The sequence below is a fragment of the Cryptomeria japonica genome, chromosome 3, assembly GCF_030272615.1.
Source record: "Cryptomeria japonica chromosome 3, Sugi_1.0, whole genome shotgun sequence".
NCBI classification, from domain to species: domain Eukaryota; kingdom Viridiplantae; phylum Streptophyta; class Pinopsida; order Cupressales; family Cupressaceae; genus Cryptomeria; species Cryptomeria japonica.
In genome coordinates this window covers 129,787,383-129,812,912 of record NC_081407.1, presented here as the reverse complement: position 1 = coordinate 129,812,912, position 25,530 = coordinate 129,787,383, and positions in this window count along the sequence as shown.

Sequence of the window (25,530 nt, the reverse complement as noted above, 5' to 3'; positions counted from 1 at the left end):
CAAATTGCCAAGTCAGCTTACAATGATTTTTCAATAATAAACAAAATATATTGACAACAAAATTCCTGTTGGCTTTTGTGCCGATATGCTTCCTTTCACTGACGGTGCTAGTGATCTAAATGCCAGTGTAGAGTCTGATCTTGCTAGTGCTGGTGGAATGCCTTGCCAGTGTCATAGGATTGTAAGGTTGCCATCAATGACAAAGCCTTCAATCACCTACAATGTCTCATTGGAGTGTGCATATGCCAACAGTCTGCACAACAACACTTCTCTTCTCTTCCACACTTACAAATGATAGATTAGCTTTTTCACACATAAAGTACTGTAATACATAATACATCACTCGCAAACACACAACTTAGATGATTACAACACCTATTTATACAAATCATCAACCTTAACCTCAAGGCCGGCTCAACACATAAGACCTATTTACAAAATTACTCCACATGATACATAAAACAATAACTAGACCAATACAATGTTAGCAAGGACATAACATGGACCCAAATCAAATCCTTGAACATGCAACACCACCAAATAATTTGCCAAGATCATCTGCAACACGCTAAACCACCAAATATGTGACATAATACAAAGAATACCACCAGACCAATAAAATATTCAATAACATGCACCAAGATCAATGCAGACCACCAAAATGCATAGGACATGATCATAGAACATAAAAAAGTAATGTGAATTCCACTGCAATCACCGCAACAACTCAAATAACAAGAATTATCATTAGCATCATTACCAGAGTTGAAGAACACCAACTGACAAACTAAAATATACACTTGTGAAGTTCGAAATCATGAACCATCTGATCAAAGAGACACACATGAATGTCCTAAACACTCCAAAATATGCATATCAAGATATAATCATTCCAGAGTAATACCACCCTGAAATCATAACTCTGCAATACAAAATCAACAGAAAAACCAACCACTACACCAGATCACATAACTTGACCAAATCACCTTCTGAAACACGAAAATTCATACTGAATCAACGAGAGATAAGTATCTCTAAACCCAATAATGTGCATCAGCATATCTACAACACATCACCCAAACCAATTCTCTACAGCACATGAATATATTGACATCAATGACAACAACACATTCCAACAAATCTAATATCCAACTAGGACCTATGTTATTTCGTTAGGCATCACTGTGGTATTGGCCCCATAATCAATAATAGAATTATGAATTAATTTATCTCCAATAATAAGAGTTAAAAAGAAGGGAGTATTCTTTGGTTTGTCTAACTTTTCCTTCATAGGAACCTCTCCTTGATTTGTGAGAACTGTAGCCTAAGGTGATTTACTACTAGCCTCAATCTTTTTATCTTTAGTTGGGGTTGGCTTTGCAAGAGTTCTATCTATGGTCTTCTTTGTTTTTCCCAATGCTTCTTGTAACAATGATTTTTGTTTAGGGATGACAAGAATATCTCACAAGCATACACTTTCAGGATCCCTTTTCAATTGGTCCACCATGTTGAGGGTCATCGGGGTGGACATTTTTGGTTTCTTTGTGATGGGAATGGGTATGGGATAGACTAGCCTAGTCTATGCTCTTTGATCCTCTCCTCAGATCACCAGGTGTCCCAACCACACCCTAGGGTCTCTAGGACTTCCCTTTCTTGTGGAATCCCTTGACCTTTCCCAATCCACCCATCAACAACATGTGATTCTTCTCCTAAGGTCTCACCTACTCAGAATCTTCATAAACCCTCACATAGGCTAATAAGGGTTTAACTCTTCCTACACCTTCTCAGGTCCTAGCAAGGATAGGATAGGTCTTTGATGTATTTCTCCATCCATTCATGTGCCCCCAAGAGGTTTTGACCTTCCTACTTGTTACCAATTTCACTATTTTGCTTCTTTCCTACAAAATAGGGCTACAAGGAATGTGCCCTATTAGGCCTCCATTCCCAACTTTTAGGGCTCCCTCTTGCAAACGATGCTCAAACTTGTGAAACTTCCCAAAGGGATTGCTATTCATTTCACAAAGGCTCAAATATTTTCCTAGTTTTGGGCCTCCAAGTGTTTGTACACTGCCCTAGGTGAATTTAGGGGTTTTTGAGGGTTTTTATGAGGGTTTTTAGGCCTGCCAGGGTCACAGTGAAGGTTTTCTATCCTTACCACTTTATCTGGATTGGTAGAAGCTCCTCATTCTCACCAATAGTGTTCCACACACCCCTCTATAACTCCTCTAAAGGGTGCCTCCTTTCTTGTCCTACCTTGCTCTCATGGACCTCTGCAACCTCAACCCTTCCTAGCCGGGCACAGTCCAGTCTTGCCTAGGAGTGGGTCTTTGAAAGGCTTTCCTGCATCTTTAGGGGCCATGCTTCCACTAACATACTGTACAGGGTCTGCACTCCTATTCTCCATGGTTTCATGGTGTTTCCACGATGGGGATAGGAGGTGTCAACCCATTTACACAAAACAGTCCAAAACTGGATAGTGAAAGAGTAACTTCACAAAATATTTACAAAACACACAAAACCTACACAATAAACCTAACCTAATAGCTCAAAATGAAAGTATAAACACAATTCAAGACTCTCAACACTATTTAGTTTGCAAAACAATCCATTTTCAATCTGTTAATGCTCCATTTGTGACGACTGGCAACAAAAACACAGTCATAGTCAAGGTCTTTTCCCTTGGGCCGTACAATCTGACATCCAACCCCTCATTTTTATGGTTTGCCACAATATATAATGTTCTTTGCCTCAGTTTGTGTGCCAAATTTAGGGTTCTCCATGCCAAGCTAAGGTTATTACCTATTAGGTGGAAAAGTTGCATGACAACTTTGAAAAGTTGTCATGCAACTTTTTGCAACTTTTGAGCAACTTTTGCAATGTTGCTTTTCTTGACTTTTGGGCCTACAGTGCGCTATCCTATGGACACAACCATGCTAAAAGGACCCCAAACTCATCAATGGCACACATACCCTCTACTCCACAAGAAAACTCAACCTAGACTTGTGAACGTAGGACCTAAACAAGACCAATGAGCTCTTGGCTTTTATTACATTTACATTGCTTCTTAAAGAAGCAAAATTCCAACAAAAATAAAAATGGAGGAAGACCTTAGAAGGGTTCTCCTGCACCATACTCACCCACTACACAAAGTTAAGGAACTAGGGGAGAGATGAGAGCTGGGTCAATACCAAGTTTCTTAAACCTGCCCTCTTCAATGCAAGTGGCTTCAGACTCAGGTTGACCTGCCCACTTCACCAAGTGTTCCATGTAGACCTGGTGTCTAGTAGACTTCTTCACCCTTGATTCCAAGATCTCCTCTACTATTGGCTGCTTCACTTGAGGTAAGATATTCATATCCAAGTCCTACAACACCTTGGCTTGATTCTCAGTTTGCCCTACTATTTCACCTTTGTATAGTATCAGATCAGCAACATTGAAGACTGGTGATATAGCCAAATCTGAAGGAAGATCCACCTTGTAGGCATTTTCACCATATTTGGACAGAATTCTAAAAGGTCCTACCCTCTTCATTTGTAGCTTAGTAGGCTTGCCGCTTTGCATTCTAGCTTTTCTTAAATGGACCATCACATAGTCACCCACTTTGAACTGAACCTCTCTCCTTTTTTCATCCACTTTGGCTTTCAATTTTTGAGTAGACTCTAGGATGGCTCTCTTGACCTATTCTTGTACTTCCTTGATGGTTTGACTGAAGTCCTCTACTTGCCCACTTTTCATCTCCATGGAACCAAGTTCTCTTAGTTCACACACCTCTCTTGGATGTCTACCATATACTACCTCAAAAGGACTCCTTCCAATGGTCCTATTTACACTATAATTGTAGGCATACTCAGCTTGTGGAATAACTAGATCCCAAGTCTACCCATACTCCCTGGTTAGACACCTCAACAAGTTGCCTAACACCCTGTTAATGACTTAAGTTTGATCATCAATTTGTGGATGGTAAGCTGAGCTGAATGATAAATTAGTCCCTAGTCTTCTCCATAAGGTTTGCCAAAAATGGCCCATGAACTTGTTATCCCTATCTGAAACAATACTTGATGGGAGTCCATGAATCCTTACAATCGCCTTAAAGAAGAGATGTGCAATATAACTAGCATCATGAGTAGTTCTACATGGAATAAAATGGCTTGTCTTAGAAAATTCGTCTACCACCACATAGATGCTATCCATACCTATCTTTGTCTTGGGGAGTCCTACCACAAAGTCCATGCTCACACACTCCCAAGGCCTATTTGGGACCGGTAATGGTTGATAGAGGCCTGCATTACTTGATCCTCCTTTTTCCCTTTGACACACACCACATTGCTCCACATACCTTCTCACATCCCTTGGTAACCTAGGCCAATAGTAGTACCTCTGTACTAGATCCAAAGTTTTATTGATTCCAAAATGTCCACTTAGACTACCATTGTGTTTCTCTTGTATGAGATTTTCTCTCATGGATCCTCTAGTCACACATAACTGATTGCCTTTGAACAAGAGACCATTTTGAAGAGTTTAATCTACATACTCACCATGAAAATGATTCTCAAACTCCTTGCAGAACTTGTAGGCTGATGAGAAGTCCTCATCTTCTTCATAGAGATCCTTGAAACCTTCTATCCCTATGCTTTGCAATTGCAATTCTTGGACAGCCAACAACTTCTGGCTTAAAGCATCTGCCACCTTGTTAAGCTACCCCTTTCTATGCTTGATGGTAAAGGTAAAGGATTAGAGGTACTCCATCCACTTCAAATGTCTATTTCTAAGCTTCTCTTGTGTTTTGACGTAAGTCAAAGCCTGGTTATCTATGAACACCACAAATTCCTTTGGGAGTAGGTAATGCCTCCACTTCTTGAGAGACTGAACTAGTGCATACAACTCTATATCATATGTTGAGTACCTCTTCTTTGCCTCATTAAGCTTCTCACTGAAAAATTCCACAACCCTTCCCTCTTGACTCAATATACCCCCTACTACAATTCCACTTACATCACATTCCAATGTGAATAGCTTGTCAAAAGTAGGTAAGAGTAGGATGGGTTTTGTGGCTACTTCTTGCTTCAATAATTGGAATGCTTCATCAGCTTGTTCAGTCCATTTGAACTTAGTTTTAAGGCCTCCTTTTATGGTGTCAAGTACTAGTGCACATATGCCACTGAAGTTCCTCACAAACTTTCTATAGAATTGGGCTAAACCATGGAAACTCCTAACTTCATTCCTTGTTTTAGGGGTAGGCCAATTCAAGATTGCCTCCACTTTGCTTGGATCCATCTTAAAGGTTCCCTTAGACACCACAAACCCCAAGTAGACTAACTCTTGCTTCAAGAAGTCACACTTCTCTAAGTTGATTGCCAACTTCTCTTCATGCAACCTCTCTAGGACTAACCTCAAATGTACTAGGTGCTCCTCTTTGGTTCTGCTATAGATGAGTATGTCATCTAAGTACACCACCACAAATTTTCCTGTGAAGTCCTTCAACACCTCATTCATCAACCTCATGAAGGTTCTTGGGGCATTGGTAAGTCCAAATGGCATCACAAGCCATTCATACAACCCTTTTGTGGTCTTAAAGTGGTCTTCCACTCATCACCCTCCTTAATTCTAATTTGATGATAACCACTTTTAAGGTCCAACTTAGTAAAATACATGGCACCTCCTGAAAAATCCATCAAATCCTCTATTCTAGGAATAGGAAATCTGTACCTTATGGTGATCCTATTGATTGCCCTTGAATCAGTACAAAGTCTTCACTTGCCTCCCTTCTTTGTTGCTAGTACTACCAGGACTGCACATGGGTTGATGCTCTTCTTGATCAGTCCTTGATTCAACAACTCCTGCACTTGCCTTACAACCTCCTTATTTTGATCAGGAGTGAGCTTATATGCTACTTTATTGGGCAGGGATGCAGCAGGGACAAAGTCTATTTGATGGCTTATAGACCTTCTTGGTGGAAGTGTTGTAGGTGCTCCATCACTCACTATATCTTTATACTCTTGCAACATTTTTTTTACCTCCTTAGGTACCTCTATCTGCAACTTATCTTCCTCCTCCTTTGGATTCACAAAGATGGCACATCCCACTATCTCCTCTTCATGTAGCAAGTGTAAGAACTCTTTACCAGTATTAAGTAAGACACTAGGTGTTCTTGAGGTTCCCTCATCATTCTCTATTAGAGACTGAATCTTATAGGTTATGCTATCCTTCTTGAAAGAAATGGAGTTCTCCACTGCATCATAGATCATCTTACTATCAAATTGCCAAGGTCTACCTAGCAGCAGATGACAAGCATCCATGGGTAACACATCAGAAAGGATCTTATCCTTGTATCCTCCAATAGAGAACTCTACCCAAGTCTGTTCATTGACAAGCACACTCTGTCCTTGATTCAACCATGTCACTTTGTAAGGGCTAGTGTGGGGTATGTTTGTTAGTTTCAATTTCTTGGCTGCCTCATCTAATATGATGTTATCAGTTGACCCTGAATCAGCTATCACCTTGCAAACCTTACCAAAGATTTTGCATCTCACCCTAAACAATGCTCTCCTATGCTTAGGTTCATCCTTAACTGGCTATCTAATCAAGACTCTATTGAACATCAAATTTTCTCCAATCTCTGATTCAATATGGTCGACCTTAGGTGTTTTTCTACTTGATGTGTCTTCATGGGCATAAGCAACCCTCTTTCCACTATTTGATGAGGTAGGCTTGTCAGGGCATCTATAGGTTGGGTGTCCCAATTGACCACAATTGTAGCATTTCATGGTTGCAAAGTAGGAATTACCCCTGCTGGTACCTCTGCTCCTATTTGTGTCCCCTTGTGTACCTCTTCCTTGAGAATGGCCTCCTCTAAGAGTGGTTTCACTATTATGCTTAGTCAACTTGGACTCTCCTTAATTCCTTTGCTCACTTGCCTTCCTTTGGTAACCACCTCGATGATTCGTTTGATCTCTACCTCTGCCTCTACCCCTGTTGTTGGAGTCTCCCTTCCTTTTGTTCCTCTCTTCCACCTTAGCAGCAAGCTGATGACACTTTTGGATAGTGGTAGGAGTCCATAGGCTTATCTCCTCCTGGATGTTCCACTTTAGGCCACTTAGATACCTAGCCACCTTGATAGATTCCTCTTCTTCGACTTTGGATCTAAGAAAAAGCTTTTGAAACTCCTCTATGTAGGAGGTCACATCAAGGTCTTTCTTCTTCAATCCCTATCTCTTCTTATGAAGCTGGACTTCATAATCCTCTGGCAAGTAGTTCTCCTTGATCTTACTCACCATGGCCTTCCAATTTGCAATAGGTATCTTTCCCATGCTAACTCTCTCCTTTTGCAAGTACTTCCACCATGTCAAGGTTGCTCCCCTTAGTCTTGATTTGGCAACCTTAACCTTTTGAGCTTTTGTCACACCTTCACACTCAAAGTAGTTCTCCATACCCTCAATCCATTCCATGACAGTGTTAACGTCCATCCTTCCACTAAAATGTGGTAATCCTTCAAAAGATTTTGTATTCAAAGCCTTGATGGCCTTTACAAAAGATTCTTCATTAATTAAGGGGTTTGGATCAGGTATGATGTCATCAAGATCAATATCTTTCTTGCCTCTGTCACTAGTTTCCACACCCCAGAGTTCTTGTGCTCTTTGATCAACCACTTCTTGCAGCTTGTTCCTTATCTCAGTCATAGCATCTTCAAGGAGTCTATTTTTATCCTTTTGTTCTTCTAGCTCCCTAGCCAGCTCTACATTAGTCACCATTATGTTCTCCCCCACTGATTCACTAGAATATAGAGACATGCACGGTCCACCAAATCTTTAACTTGCTCTGATACCAATCTGATGGGAATGGGTATGGGATAGACTAGCCTAGTCTATGCTCTTTGATCCTCTCCTTGGATCACCAGGTGTTCCAACCACACCCTAGGGTCTTTAGGAATTCCCTTTCTTGTGGAATCCCCTAACCTTGCCCAATCCACCCACCAACAACATGTGCTTCTTCTCCTAAGGTCTCACCTACTCACAATCTTCATAAACCCTCACATAGGATAATAAGAGTTTAACTCTTCCTACACCTTCTCAGGTCCTAGCAAGGATAGGATAGGTCTTTGACATAGTTCTCCATCCATTCATGTGCCCCCAAGAGGTTTTTACCTTCCTACTTGTTACCAATTTCACAATCATGCTTCTTTCCTACAAAATAGGGCTACAAGGAATGTGCCCAATTAGGCCTCCATTCTGAAATTTTAGGGCTCCCTCTTGCAAACTATGCTCAAACTTGTGAAACTTCCCAAAGGGACTGCAATTCATTTCACAAAGGCTCAAATATTTTCCTAGTTTTGGGCCTCCAAGTGTCCGTACACTGCCCTAGGTGAATTTAGGGGTTTTTGAGGGTTTTTATGAGGGTTTTTAGGCTTGTCAAGGTCACAATGATGGTTTTCTATCCTTACCACCTTATCTGGATTGGTGGAAGCTCCTCATTCTCACCAATGGTGATCCACACACCTCTCTACAACTCCTCCAAAGGGTGCCTCATTCCTTGTCCTACCTTACTCTCATGGACCTCTGCAACCTCAACCCTTCCTAGCCAGGCACAGTCCAGTCTCGCCTAGGAGTGGGTCTATGAAAGGCTTTCCTGCATCTTCAAGGGCCCTACTTCCTCTAAGGTACTATATAGGGTTTTCATTCCTATTCCCCATGGTTTCACGGTGTTTCCACAATGGGGATAGGAGGTGTCAACCCATTTACACAAAACAGTCCAAAACTAGACAATGAAAGAGTAACTTCACAAAATATTTACAAAACACACAAAACCTACACAATAAACCTAACCTAAGTGCTCAAAATGAAAGTATAAACATAATGCAAGACTCTCAACACTTTTTAGTTTGCAAAACAATCCATTTTCAATCTGTTAATGCTCCATTTGTGTCGATTGGCAACAAAAACATAGTCATAGTCAAGGTCTTTTCCCTTGGGCCGTACAATCTGACATGCAACCCCTCATTTTTAGGGTTTGCCACAATATATAATGTTCTTTGCCTCATTTTGTGTGCCAAAGTTAGGGTTCTCCATGCCAAGCTAAGGTTATTACCTATTAGGTGGAAAAGTTGTGTGACAACTTTAAAAAGTTGTCATGCAACTTTTTGCAACTTTTGAGCAACTTTTGCAATGTTGCTTTTCTTGATTTTTGGGCCTACATTGGGCTATCCTATGGACACAACCATGCTAAAAGGACCCCAAACTCATCAATGGTACACATACCCTCTACTCCACAAGAAAACTCAACCTAGACTTGTGAACCTAGGACCTAAACAAGACCAATGAGCTCTTGGCTCTTATTACATTTACATGGCTTCTTAAAGAAGCAAAATTCCAACAAAAATAAAAATGGAGGAAGACCTTAGAAGGATGCTCCTGCACCACTTTGTCTTGTAAGATGTAACATATTTGGGTTTTTGGAAGGGTGGAATCATGACAGGTCAATTCTGAGCTTTATCTAGACCTGCCTTAGGCCATTGAACCACAGGTTCACCTATGAATCTATGCTTTGAAGGATGTAATAAGATTATACCTAAGGAGCTTTTGAGGTTGAAGTAGAAGCATCATTTTTAAACACTTCCTCTTCCCCCTCCATCCATGAGAAAAGTGCATGGTCTAGAGTAATTTTAGATTCTTGTTCCAAGGACATGCCTTGCATTTAGGTGGTGAGAACCTTGTTGTCCATCCTAGGAGAAGCATATACTCCAACATCGGGGGTAACTCTTTATCTATATTGCTCTGCTACCTTCTGTTGTAAACTCCCTTGTGGACAATTTCATGATATGTGAGATTTGCTGCAAAGGAAGCACTAGGAATTAGTATCGTCCACTAGATTAATTTAGCTTACCATCAATTTCTTAATTTTATTTGGTGGTATATCTTACAAGGGAGTTGACGCTAGTATGATTTGTTTGTTTGGTTGTGTTTGAGTAGCCTTCATACCTTCCTGAAATTGATTTTTTTGATATGGAGGCCTTGCAGGGGTTGATTGTTTCCTTTTGATATTAATTATCTTATTCAAAAAGGTTTGCAACAGATTCTTCATGTTGTTTATCCTGACCGCTATAAAATTCAAAGTGGAAGCACTACTTTGTTGAGCATTGGGATAGATATACATAGACTATGGTGGTGTTGGTGTTCTTGGAGATGCATGTTCTAGTACTTGATCTGACAATTTAGGAAAGACTGGCATGGGTGGTCTTGGTGGAAGCTTCCCAATATCAATAAGGTTATTTTTATCTTGGACTGCAAGCTCATAAGTGTCCAAAAGAGTATTCTTGTTGAGGGATTGAATCATGATAGATATGTCAGAATTGAAAGCCTTAAGATAAAATAAAAATACCATATCAGTAGGAGGGCAAGTTGTTACAAGTATTATTTGCCAAGTTTTATGGAATCTAGTGTTGAAATCAGTCACATCTTCCTAAGCAGCCCTCTTTATAGTTATCAATTATTGTAGCAATGAAGATCTGTCACCTTTCTTAGTAAAACATTTGAAGAATCAATTTTCAAGTTGGTCCCAATCAACAATCAAATTTTTCTTTAGAGATCTATACAATCTTGGGCTTTTCCTTTGAAGGAGCCAATGGGCAGCCTTAGTGCCACATTCTGTTGAGTAATTTTATGCATAGTGCACATGTCTTCTACATCTTGCAAGTTCTCCATAGGAGTTTTAGAATCCTTGCTAGTGAATTTTGACAAATATTTTAGAGTGGAAGCTAGGATAGGATCCCATTGGACAGAATGCATGGGTGGAATAAGCGGACTCCCACTATGCCATGTAATAAAATTTCAAGGAGGGGAGACTGCCATTTGCATAGGGGTTTGAATTGGGGCTTGTACACATCTTCTCAATATTCTTGATTAGATTGTTACCAAAGGTGGTACTAATAAGCTTGGATTAATGTAGTTTGAGATCTAGTAGCATTCCTATTGCTCATGCATGGTCTTCTCTAGCTAGAGAAAGTTTCAGTTCCATTGGGTGTGCCCAAAAAAGGATTGTTGATGCCTAAAATTTCTTCTAAGACAACAACCTTATGAGAATTTTATTGAGCAGGGAGCCTATTGCATCTCAATGAACAACCTTTGGGATTTTAAAAGCTGACTCTTCATATGGGAAAGGGAAAATTGAAGAAATATTAAAGCTTAAACTAACTATGGGGATGTCGAAGGACTCATAATTTAAACCTCAAAATCATAATAAATCATACATAAAATACATAATTCAAAGGATAAATAATTTTCCATTCCCACAATGTCTAACTAAGATTCATCAACAACATAATATATCAAGTATGAATAGAACTAAATTAAAAGAGTCAAAGAAATGATTCAACCAACAGAAGTTATATCTAATATTATCAAAGCTTAAACATATTCAAAAAAGTAGTCCTTCCTAATTGATATGAAGTATTATCATAAAACATAAACAACTGTATGAAAAGGCCAAAAGTTGGCATAGTCCAATTACTAGGATGTAAAATAAAAATGTTGAAGTTTAAATTACAGGGCTCAAAAATCTATTATGAGAGTGAATTCCATCAAATCACAAGAAAATTATCCTTTATATCCCTCCCCAACATGGGTGCAGATCTCTAAATAATAACTTGGACCTCTTGAATCACATGACTAGTTCCCTTTTCATCCTTGGTATTGTGCCAATTTTCCATGCCATGATTTCCATTATAATGGTTTTAGCAAAATGAATCTATAGATGGTCCTTACCTCCCCGAAAAGAATTTCTCCCTTCAGATGACCCTTTCAACATTTCTTTAAACTTTGGTACTTTTTAAAAATCATTTTTTGTTAACATGTAGATTTTCTCAGATCGTTGGATGTGTGGCAGTGAGGTGGAGCCCCTCACCCTATCATCTCTTCCCTTCCAAAGGTCTGTAGATGAGACACGTGTTGTCTAGGCATAAAATATTGGTGTGTCTACCTTTCTCTCTTGAAGAGACTCCACCCATTTGACACATGGTTGTTTTGTCTTGAAAAAGGTGGGCCCTCTCTAAGGTCTAGATAAAATGCCAAGAGAGGACATGTGGCAGCATGTCAGAGCCAGACGAGAGTGGAAGAAAATAGCTCCCACAAAACCTCACCCACTTGATGCATGGTAGTATGATGAGAGGGCTGTAAACAAAAGGAAGAAGATCAATGAAACAAAGAGGGGCCCATAGAATAACAAAGGATTTTACTCATGGGTCCTTAGTTGCTCATATGGTGGAGTTAGTTGTTGCTATTTCTAACAACAATAGTCTATCAGAATTGATCTAAATAATGCTTGTCATTTCTCTAATTTGTAGATTCAATAATTGTAGATTAGAGGACATGTTTATTTGGTTTATGTAGTGTTCTAGTATAGTTTTCTTCTCAAGGTTTAACTGACAAATGAACATATGGTGTTTTGAGTTGTGCTGTCAAATAAACTGGTTTCTAGTTGACTATGGTGATGTATCCTATTTGGATCATGCCTTTTTGTTCTGGATATACTTTGGTGGTTGTGTTTGGATGTTGATATGGTTCTCATTGTGGTGTGCGTACATCCATATTGATTTTTCTACATAGGAAGATGGTTTTTGGGCTAACTAATCAGTGTGCTACATTGTTCATCTACACATTTCATTTGATACCGACCTTGGAGGATGTGCTAGCATGTGTAGTTTATTGGAATCATTTGGAAAGGATGTGTTGTGATATGTTTGGGTCCCCTCTATCTCTTGCATTGGACTAGAATAGATTTTATAGATCTGGGTGGCCGAATTTATGTATTTTTTTTATGTTTTATCTATGGTCAACCTAGTTTGGGGTTTCAATAAATTACCTTGTATATATAGGTTTTGATGTATGAGTTGTGTCTAGGATGTATTTGAAATAATATGAAGTGAATTTAAATTGTGTGCAAGTAGATTTGGTATAGAATAAGTGCAAAAGATAGTAATGAAGAGCATTGAGACAATGTTTGAAGATAGATGTGTTTTCCATGATATTGGTCAATTGACATAGTGGTTTAAGAATAATTTCATGATCTTATTCATTTTTTTCATTTTATCTTATCTACCTATTAGAATAAGGTGTGCTCTTGTTGTCAATTTGTGTATTTGTATCTTGTCCTAGGGTTGTGTGCCTTATTATTTCAAGTCCTTTAAGGGGTAGTGAGCTCCTTGACTTTGAACTTGTTACTACTTATCAGATTGCCATTAGTTTTATGTCAAAGTTATACTATATACTCTAGTCGGTTATCTATTACCGAAATATTCAGTCGGTATGAACAATCTAGTCAGTTACAGAAGAAAGCAGTCACAGAACACAGTATACACTGAGCTGTCTACCGAGTATCTTTATATGTCTATCGAGCTACAAAGATGACACACCGAGTTGATATACACCGAGTGAAACGTGTTACCAGATTCATTGAACCTAGACATGCATATGAAAATGTGTTACAAGATTGACACACATCTAACCATTATCACATTGGAAATTGCACTTAAAGATTGTGTATGATTTTGAGGTTATCTAACCAATGAATTATTTTGCATGGTTATTCATTAAATAAATCATGTTTGTAAGATCGAAGCAATGAATTGGATCACCATCATAAGAGATCTATTTATACAGCATGAGTTAAGAGTTAAAGGTGTGTGCATGAGTGTGAGAAGACTGTTACAGAGACACAGAGGTCACCGAGAAGGTTTTCAGAGAACAGTCAAAGAATAGAGTAAACAGAAGGGTTTACCGAGTTACTCTATGGGTTACCGAGGTATGCTATAAGCAAGGTAACTTATTCTGAGCACATAGAATCTGTTATAACATTCCAGATGTAAATTTGCAGATATTTGTAATGATTTTATTGTAATATTTTGAAGTTGTAAGAGAAACCTTTAACAGGGTAAAAGACTCTAATCAAGTCTATAAATTGTAAAGCCTCTAACTAGGTGTAACATTTAGATGAAGTGTTGTAAAATCCTTTAACAAGGTATATCTAACAGATCTTATTACTCCTAATAGGGTATGCTATAAGAAATAGCTAAACATGTAGCTCTAACCAAGCACTCTTTATTATTGCAGTAGTGAAGTTGTGGGTGCCATCCCCATCGCAGTTTTTCTCTCTAACCAAGAGTTTCTGCATAACCAAAATATATGTGTTATGGAGTGAATCATGTATGATTGTTATCTATCTATTTTAGTTTTATATTATATTACTACACTATTTGGTTTATGCATAACAATAAAGATATTGTTGAAGAAATGTTTTGAAGTACTGATTCACCCCTCCCCTCTCAGTACATTAGCTTTCCATATTGGGCCTAACAATTGGTATCAGAGCTCAAATCTTGGAAAAAGGTTTAACTACCTAAAGAGAAAGATCTTAGTAATGGGAGGCTATAAACAATCTCGGAGGATTGTGTATCTGCAAGAAGAACTGGATCATGCTAATCAAGTGATTGCAGACATGCAAAGGCAAATGCAAAAATCTCTGAAAGTGAGAAGAAGTTTATTTGATGATTTACAGGACTCTCAAGAGTTAGTGGAACAAATTGAGACATCATCTAAGAATAGTATATCTGAAGAGACTGAAGAAATGATGGGAGTATTGAAAGAAAAGAACAAAGCACTGGCTGATCAACTAAAAGCAATGAAAAGAGAACATGAACATTTCAGCACACAGATGACTAAAAGTCTAGATGCATTGAGAATAGCTGAGGATAAAGTAAGAGATCTAGAAAGAGAGAAACAACAACTTGAAGTCTTAGTATCTAATAAGAATGATGAAATCACAAGGTTAACTAGAATTCAACAAAACCTATAAGATCAACTAGGCTATGCACATCATGAAGCAATTTTGAAAAATGATGAGAATCAAGCATTGAAACTTGAAGTATCAAGGTTGACCAATGAACTTGAAATAGAGAAGAAATCCAAAGAAACACTGAAGAAGAGCTATGAAACATCAAATATGTTGGATGAGCAACTGAATACAAGAAGACCCAACAAAGATGCAAGACTCGGTTACGAAGGAAAAGACTCTACCGAGAAAAGAATTCATACTACCGAGAGAGGAGAATCATCAAAGCAAGTTGGAAATAGGAATAATATCAAAAGAAAGAAGCCTATTTGCAACTACTATGGAAATCAAGGTCACACTGCCAACATGTGTCAAATCAGAAAAGGTAAGCAACCGAATGTCACTAAGTCCAATGATTATTGTTACAATTGCAATAAATATGGTCACACATCTAATCAATGTAGGACAAAGTCTGTTAACAATTATCAGAAGGCAAAATTCAAAGGGTTTTGTAAAAATTGCAATAGATATGGACATAGTACCGAGAAGTGTTGGCTTAAGAAAAAGAACTATATGTGGTCTGCACACCGAGCAAATGCTAGAGGTTACCGAACTCACACAGATCCTTACCGACAGTATTCTACAATACCATGGGATTAAAATAAAAGGATATGGTGTGAATGTTGTGGAAGATATGGACATATAAGTGCCAACTATTTTATAAGGTTTGGGTTGTACAACTGAAGATCATGGAGAAATCCCAGTATGGCATGTTTTCATTGTCACAAAGCTAGACACTTAGCTGGAGATTGTAGAGATCAACCTAGAAAAGACACTGAAGAAATAAAAGAAAAATTAAAAATGATTTGGAAAAAGAAGGAAATTGTGTCAAATGAAGAAAGCACCTTACCTACTGAGTTAGGTGCACCTATTCCAAATTATTTGGTAAAGGTATGAAGGGACTGCATTCACTGAAGGTTAAAATCTTAACAGTTCCTATTCTATTATGTACTTAATTCAAATCTGCATAATTAAGATGTATTAGTAAGTTTGAAATTCTATCAAAGTCTATCAAGTCGGTGAATACAGGAAGCCTATCAAGTCAGTAAATGAAGGAAGTTATGGTTACTCGGTTAAAGCAAAAAAAGAGAGTAAATCGGTTAAAGAAGAATCGAGTGCATTTAATGTTTTTACCTAACCCGGACGGAGCTCGATAAGGTATTTTGTGTACTTAAAAGCATTTTCATGGTCATTTACACTTACCAAGTTGTCAAGAAAGTAGAGCAAACAAATCAAAGGTGATCAAACCTCCTACAAAGCAAATTCAAGGTATTTACATTAAATCTCAACACATTGTTAAGCTGGTTTACCGATCTTATCTAGTTGCCATTATCTGCTAAGTATAAAGTGTCTGTCATTTGAAATCCTGAAACCCTAAGGACTCTTTGTTAGTTTTTTTTTTAAATCTTCAAATGGCGCCCAAGATCCAAGATCCCATAGTTGTCAAGAATGTAGAGAAGCCCTCACTAAAATACTCTTTGACCCCCAAAGTTGCTTCTGAACCGGATGACAAAACCGCCTTTTCACTCATCCCAGATAGAGTGTTACTAGTTGAAGATGTGAGATTCTTCACCAAATTTCATGTTGAAGAACTTGGTCATGTTGAAATCAGAGACACCTATGATGAGCTATGTACCGATGGTATATTGAACAATAAGTATGAGCACATCAAAGTCAAGGGATTAACTAAAGCCCTAACCTATCCTCATGTGTTCAAATCCCAGTGGGTCAAGTTTGTTCTGAGTAGAGTTCATGATGATTTCATGTGGCTAGAAGAACAACCATTTAAGATTACCAAGGAAACCATTCATCTGATTACCAGTTACCCTATATATGATCATGCCCGAGCCCAGAAGATGATATCATAGAAGGAAATGACCAGTTTAACTGGAGTGGAATCTGATTGCAGAGGATTGAAACTGAATAATGTTACAGATGAAGAACTAAAGTTTCCTATTAGAGTAATTGGCTACTGTTTCTTCCAATCGGCAAGGGAAAATAGTGTTCCCTGTGCAGCAGTAGACTTGTCTTACAAAATTGTGAAAAAGGGAATGAAAATTGACCTATGTGAGGTATTGCTGAAGAACCTATTTGAAAATCTGAACACCATTAGGAAGCCAAAGAAGAACAACTCAGCTAATACTCTAAAGTTTGGATCACTACTGGTATGCATGTTTTTCTACTTTGAAAAATTCTTTCCATTAGTTGGTAAAGTTGTTTGGGAGCTACACCGACCAATCACCCATCAGATAAATGACTTCATTAAGAAGTTAGGTGATAATTTCAATGATATCAGGGATGATTACTTTAGTAAATTTCAAGAGAAAATGCATAACATATATAGGATTCTGCCCCAGCTAGTAGAGAAATACAAAAATGATATATGTTTTGAAGTTGACACCGATTACTGCTATGTGAATGCTATGGAACCAAGGACTCAATCTTTGTCACCTATGGGTTACAAGATTGACTTTGACATCACAAAACAATAAATTGATGCATTTCTTACATTACCAAGACATGCTACCGAGCTGAGGTATGGAACCTATGAAGAAGTAAAGGAAAAGGTAAAGATGAGCATTGTAGTACCCAAAGCTACAAGAAAGGCAATAAAGATGATTAAGGTATTGTCAGAGAAATTTAGAGAAGACTCTTCCTCTACACCTATCAAAGGCACTCTTGCCATCACCAAAGAGGAATCAGAAGCTCAAGAGGCAGCTATAACACTGAGCACTGAATTGCCTAAGGGTAAAGTGGTAAAGAGAAAGAAATAGGACACATCAAAAGTCTCACCGACTCCACCTCTAGTAAAACGACCTAACACTAGAGCATATGCAGCTTCACTGAGTAAGAAGACAAAGAGTGTTACTATTCCCAAGGTAACCAAGACATACAAGAAATCTACTTGGAGACTCATTTTGGTAAAAGAGTCTAGTGATACCGAATCAGAAGATGCAAGCAAATTTCAGATTGTCAAGAGCAAGAAGGTAAATATACATAGTGTTGAAAACTTCTGTGCTAATCTAAAAGAATATGGTGGATTTGGAGGATTTAGATATGTCAAGTATGAAACCAAGAACAATGATGAAAAGAGACAAATTGAAGAAGCTATCATTTGCACACTTCTAAAGTTCCTGTTAGCTCCATTGGAACTAGCTAATTCACTTCCAAATGAACTGTATCTGCATATTGATAATAGGTGGAAGTATGCAATGGACTTAGAGAAACAAATTAGAGAGAGAAGTTTGCTTCATTTATTCCTTGATATGTCAGTAGTAGAAATAAATGAACATCTGACAACCTACAATTCTAAGTTTCTTGTCAAACAGATAGCCTTAAAATTGATGAATGGGCTATATATTGAAGTAGAAAATGAGACTAAAGAAAAGTGGTAGGAAATCTTCAAAATCAAGGATGCTGGTGAGAAAACTACAATTGAAATCATTAATGTCATTAAGCACGATCCTGATGTCACTAAGCAAGGTCCCGATGCTACTGAACAAGACCCTGCTGACACCATTCAAATAGATGAAGATGTCATGGATTCAGAAGCATCGGAGCAGGAAATGATAGAAGGCACTACATATGCAAAAATTGTATCTAGTGAATCTATTTTAGAAAAAGTTTAGCCTTATCCACCGGTCAAGCAACCTATCTCTACCGAAGCTCCTCTGGATACAACACAAGGCACCGAAGGTCACAAGTCTACTGTAGGAGATGATACTACTCTAGAATAGACTTCACAAGCACCTTCGAGCACTAAAAATGTTGCAGCTAAGACACCCAGTACTAAGACACCACAGAGGCTACAGGAACTGACCAATGTGTTGCCTCTACCGAGCAACCTACTGAGGGTCATCAAGCCTCACAAGCCATTATCTTAGTTCCATCAGTGAAAGGTAAAGAAAAGAAAGTGAGGAAGCATATTTTTAAAGTTGATTTGTCAAAACCAATAGTGTTGCCCAATGTAGACATAGCAAAATTAAAGAGCCAAGCACTCATTGATTTCGGTGAATTGTGTAAAGAAAAGACCAAACAACAGAAGCAAATGGCCATTCAAAAGAAAAATAAAGTACTTCAGAAGGTAAAAGCACTCTTACTAGATATGCTACCTGAAGCTATAGTATCAACTGATTCAGCCATCCACATTCAACTAGATGAACTCCTAACAAAGATAGAGACATCTGAAGTAGATGCATTAGAGTATTTGAGCAAGCTGAAAGACAAAGAGCTCACTACCAAGATGATAGAAGAGGTACAAAAAGCTATAGCTATTGGCAAAGTTAAACTTGTCAAATTTATTGTTGAGTTGACTCCTCAACTCAAGCACATTCATTATTTATTTCAGAAACTCTGCACATTTTCTTTATTCATTAAAGAAATCAAGAATAAAATAGAGGCAATTAAGAAAGAGATCACCGATCTCTCAAAAAAGTTGACCACTGAGCCAAATTCAGTTCAGAATTTTTATACAAAGTTACAATAGCTCATGGCTCAATAATTGGACTTAAGAAATGAAGAACACAAGATCCAGATGGACATAATGACCCTTCAAACATTATTCCTTCCACATCTTTCATCAATCCAAGAATAGATCAACCGATCCACATACTTGTCTACTATGCAAGAGGGAAGCACTCTTGATGGCTTAATATCACTATTGGCTGATATTCAAGCACAAAATTCTTTAATGGATAGTGTAAAGGATGCACTCTCTGTCGCTCTCACCGATGCCTGGAATAAGTACAAATCTATTTTTGATCAGTTACCACCCCCGAATGGAAATTAAGTTTTTGATGTTTGTCAAAAAGGGGGAGTGATACTATATTTGTGGAGTAATATGTTACAGTACTAAGGGATTGATACAGTATTGAGAGAATGGTATAGTATTAGGAGTATAGTATATAGGGGGAGTATACCAGGCAGAGTAAGCAGAATATCCCAGAGTAGAGAACCGATTAGTATACAAAACAGTAAGTAAAGCACAAGAACAGATCACCAAGCATGCAAAATCAGAGTTATGTACAGTATATTGACAAAGGTAGTATATCTGATATATTATTTTATTGACTATTGTATATACTGTCAGTATAGTCAAATTTTGCAATTATATAGATTATTGAGTTATAACTTCGAAAGTAGTTTTTTTCAAACATCTCAACTAATGTCAAAAGGGGAGATTGTTACTACTTATCAGATTGCCATTAGTTTTATGTCAAAGTTATACTATATACTCTAGTTAGTTATCTATTACTGAAATATTCAGTCGATATGAATAGTCTAGTTGGTTACAAAAGAAAGTAGTCATTGAATGCAATATACACTGAGATGTCTATCAAGTATCTTTATATGTCTACCGAGCAGCAAAGATGACACATCGAGTTGATATACACCGAGTGAAACATGTTACCAGATTCATTGAACCTGGACATGCATATGAAAATGTGTTACAAGATCGAGGCACATCTAACCGTTATCACATTGGAAATTGCACTTAAAGATTGTGTATAATTTTGAGGTTATCTAACCAATGAATTATTTTGCATGGTTATTCATTCAATAAATTGTGTTTGTAAGATCGAAGCAATGAATTGGATCACCGTCATAAGAGATCTATTTATACAGCATGAGTTAAGAGTTAAAGGTGTGTACATGAGTGTGAGAAGACTATTACAAAGACACAGAGGTCACCGAGAAGGTTTCCAGAGAATAGTCGAAGAACAAAGTAAACAAAAGGGTTTACCGAATTACTATATGGGTTACCGAGGTATGCTATAGGCAAGGTAACTTATTCTGAGCACATAGAATCTACTATAACATTCTAGATGTAAAGTTGCAAATATTTGTAATGATTTTATTGTAATATTTTGAAGTTGTAAGAAAAACCTTTAATAGGGTAAAAGACTCTAATTAAGTCTATAAATTGTAAAGCCTTTAACTAGGTGCAGCATTCAGATGAAGTGTTGTAAAATCCTTTAGCAAGGTAGATCTAACAGATCTTATTACTCTTAATAGGGTATGCTATCAGAAATAGCTAAACATGTAGCTCTAACCAAGCATTCTTTATTATTGCAGTAGTGAAGTTGTGGGTGCCATCCCCATCATAGTTTTTCTCTCTAACCAAGAGTTTCTGCATAACCAAAATATATGTGTTATGGAGTGAATCATGTATGATTGTTATCTATCTGTTTTAGTTTTATATTATGTTACTGCACTATTCAGTTTATGCATAATAGTAAAGATATTGTTGAAGAAATGTTTTGAAGTACCGATTCACCCCTCCCCTCTCAGTACATTAGCTTTCCATATTGGGCATAACAGAACCTAAATATCGTAATTAGTTATTAATATTGTGGGTGTGAATTTTACAATATTTTTTCCTTGTTTAAGGTTTTCCATGTAAATCTAGTATTCATGTGTGTTTTGTGCTTTGTGCTTTCATGTTTCATAATTACAATAATAAGTCAATTGTGGTTTGAATTTTAATTAATTAGAAGTAAAGTGTTTGGTGGTCTAAACTAATTCTGCATCCCCTTAGTCCTTTTGTGTTTTCAACACCTATGTCTAAAATATGAGTTTGAAAATGTCAAACTAGTGTGATTGGTTCTCTAGACTTGAAGGTGATTATATTAGGTAGCAATCTAGATTTTGGATTAGGATGCTCTATATATTTATTCTTCTAAAAGTTATCCAAAAGGTGGTAGACATGTGTGTTAATTGGCATAGTGCATGGTTTGTTTCCTATTCAAAACTTAGAACTATAGGTGTCAATCTTCTCTTTATAACTCTATAAATTCCAACGGCTAAATATTTGTAACCTACACATAAAAAGAATAAAATTTATGTGTTGTAAAGCGGATTTCCTAAGTCAAACCCTAGGTAAGAACTAACATCCAATATAGAAAATATGACTAAAAGAAGGATTACCTCTACTAGTTTAGAGGATAAAAACCTTAAGAGAATGTTGAATTAAATGTTACCTTTGTTAGGATTCCCACAAATACTGAGAGGGGGGGGGTGAATTAGTATCTAACCGGTATATAGAATTTCTTAACTTAAAACACGTAGAACATATTATAACAATGTATCAGTATGCAAGAAATAATGAAATAAATAGAATTAAAAACATCCACATGAAAAGAACACCATGACACAAGGATTTAATGAGGAAACCCGGTGTGGGAAAAACCTCGGTGGGATTTGTGACCCACAATATCCACTTACTGGCCAATAAGAGAATATTACTTACAAGAGGGGCCTTCACATGCAAGAAGGCCAACTGCCTAGGGCTCACTACTCAATGGGAAGTCTCACTGACTTACAATGTGGATTATACAAATCCAATATCTTGTACTGCTTTACAATAGCATCTATAATGCCCGATCTAGTACCGGTTGCTACTCTGTTTCTTACATAAACCCTTTAACCTATATTTCACATAATAGGTCTGCCTTAATATTTTGCTTACATCACTTACATAACTTCCTTCCAAAAAGTCTACAATGATCTCTTTTATATATAAGAGTCATTTTACAACATGCCAAGTCGGCTTACAAAGTTTTTACAATAATAAACAAAATATAATATAATAAAATCCTGTCGGCCTCTGTGCTGGTATACTTCCTTTATTTGTGTCAATGCCGGTGTCTTGAGTACCGGTGTAGAGTGTGATCATTGATGCTGCTGAACTATCTTCTCGGTGTAATGCCTTGTCGGTATAATGCCTTGCCAATGCCATAGGATTGTAAGGTTGCCATCAATGACAAAACCTTCACTCACCTACAATGTCTCATTGGAGTGTGCATATGCCAACAATCTCCCCCTTTGGCATTGATGGCAACACTCATGAGAAATTTCAAAAAGTGTATCCAAAAATGTGAAGTCCAAAAAGCTACCAAAAATGTGTGCTCCCCCTGAGCATATGATTCCTGTGATATTTGAATTTTCTCATCCCACTAATCCCCTTTGGCATCAATGACAAAGGTTTTCAAGATGTCAGTAGAGTTTGTAGTTTCAACCTTGTAACTCAGTAGTTACAATTTGAAATAGATCCACCAAAATCAAGTTTATACTCTCCAAAAACTTTTTACTATATCTTATTGTTGTCTCTATTCTTTTAACTGTACCGGTGAGATGCTGCAAATCCTCTGTCGATGTTTTCTATCCCTGTATCAGTGCCTCAGATATTTCCTTCCGTAATGATGCTAGATAGTCCAATCTTGGACTTAGTTTTAATCTTAGATGCTTTGCCTTATTCACTATTCTCTCTTTTTCTCTTTCCAATTTAAGTAATTCTTCCTCAAAAGTGGTTATCTTCTATTAAAAAACTGATAATGTATCAGGTGAGTTAACAAAATTATCTGCAAGTTTATTGATTTCATCCTATCCCTTGCTCATCTTCTTATCTATATCTACAGTCAAAAAGTTTGTCTTACAAGTGTCTTTGTACATAGTTTTGTATTCTTTCAATAAATTACACAGTTTCGGTAGAAGTGTGTCAAAATCTCTGGTACACTTCTTTATCTGCTCATCAAAGAATTTTTGCTTTTCAATTTCCAATTTGTCCTTCAATGTCTCTTCCTTTATTTTCTCAATGTTCTCTATGATATATTTACACAAGGTATCAAGTTGTCCTAAAGAATCTTTATTGTCTATATTATAGTTAGGAGCAATTACCTTCAAAATTGGTATTGTGTCATCTATTTCCTTATAAGCTTGTGAGCTGCAATCTGTTATCTTTTTAATTGAATCCAATAGTACTTCAGTCACATTAGTTGATTTGTAGCCTGATGAGGAACCTACATTCTGAGTACCACCAGTGGAAGTAACCAAGCTTGTATTGACCTCTGGTAGGTTTGTTTGTGTTTGTATTTCCTTAAGAAATGGTTTTTCTATTTCTCCAGTTGTCGGTGGCACTGTTTCCTTATGAACCTGTTCCTATTTCTGTTGTTGTTCCTGTTCTGGAGCCTTTTTCTCTATTTGTTTCTTTGTTTGTTGCATTGTCTCAGTCTGAGTCTGAGTTTCTACATGTTTCTCTTTGTCATGTGTCAGTTTCTCCTATGTGTTATCAGTTTGCTCAGCTACCGGAGGCTCACTAGCCATGTTAGTCTTATCAGCTATATCTTTATCTACCACAATGTTGATCTTTTGAGTATCAACATCCACTGTATATAAGACTTCAGGATTAGGATTGACATCCTCTACATCCATACTTTCAACTGTCAGTTGATCTTTTGTAACTATTGTTTTTACCGGTGGAGTAATCAAAGGAGGTGGGGGTAAGTTGTCTTTAACCTTGATACTAGGTGGTCCACCAACTTTACCTTTGCCCTTGTCTCTTTCTTTCTGATATACCTTTATAGGTTTTTGTCTCATGTATTCTTCTTGTTTTTCTTTTTCCACTAGGAAAATGTCCCATGCATTTTCTGTCTGCTCAGTCACCTCATTAACTCTTCCAACCATTAAAGAAATGTGTCGATGTGCAATAGAAAATGCTGACTGGTTGGCTTCAGCAATTAAGTCATCAATTTCTTTGGGTGAATTCATCAGGTATATAGAAAGTAGCTTTTCTATCTTTATTTTCTTGTCAAGTTCTACTACTACTTGTCTTTTTGCTTCCAGTCTCTTAAATAGTTCATCTAGTACTTCATCTACTACTTCCATCAAAAATTTCTTATACATATGCAATATAACACTATTTTCTACTTGTTCTTTTTCATCAGCTGTCAGAGTGTCATATAGTTTCTCTATATTCTTCAATTTCCCTTCTTCTGTATTTTCATTCAACAGTATGTAAAGAGGGGCCAAGTCCTTATTTTTCCTCTTCTTCTTCTTGGGTGTCAGTTTCTTCTTCTTTGGTGTAGCCTTTCATACCAAAGATCTCACTGCTTGTTGTTTTTGTCTTGTCCTCCTAGGTCAGGGTGTAGTTGTCAGTGAGGGATCTCTTTTCCTTACAACTCTCTTGAAAGTTGTAGGCATGTCATTCTCTAAAGATGTGCCTATTAGTGATAGGTGAGTTTCAGGTTGTGGAGCTACTAACTCATCCTCTGTTATACCGGTTTGTTCAATTATTTTATCCTTGATTTCCTTTTCTTGCCTAAAACCTTTTTTTACAACTACCTCAACCTTTTTCACTCTTTTCTTAGACTGTATTTGGCTTTCAATAGTTTCTGCACTACCAAATACTTCTTCCTTAGGTTCTTTAGGGGCTTCCAGAAGTTCTTTAGTATAAGTATATGATCATGTCATGCCCAAAATTTAGGGCAAAAAATGGAACAATTTTTTTTTTTAAACGACTAGTTAATTAACCAAGTTTGCTATCACGACATGTGTTAATATGTTGTCCAAAATGAAAATAGAACTAACTTTGATACTAACTAAGTATTGAACTTAATTAAAATTCATTTGCAAAAACTAAATGTTTTATTTTATTTTATTTGAATAACTCATTTAAACGGTAGACATATATAATAAAATTGATCTCCAAAGATTCCATATTGTCCAAAAGACATTTTAAATCATTAATTAATTTAATGGATTATCGTGTCAAATAATTTCTTAATGACATTGTCCGATCATGATAATTATCTTTCAAAAATTCCAATTTAGTTCTCAAGGAATTAATTTTCCCCTTCTATTTAATCCTAGGCTCCACAA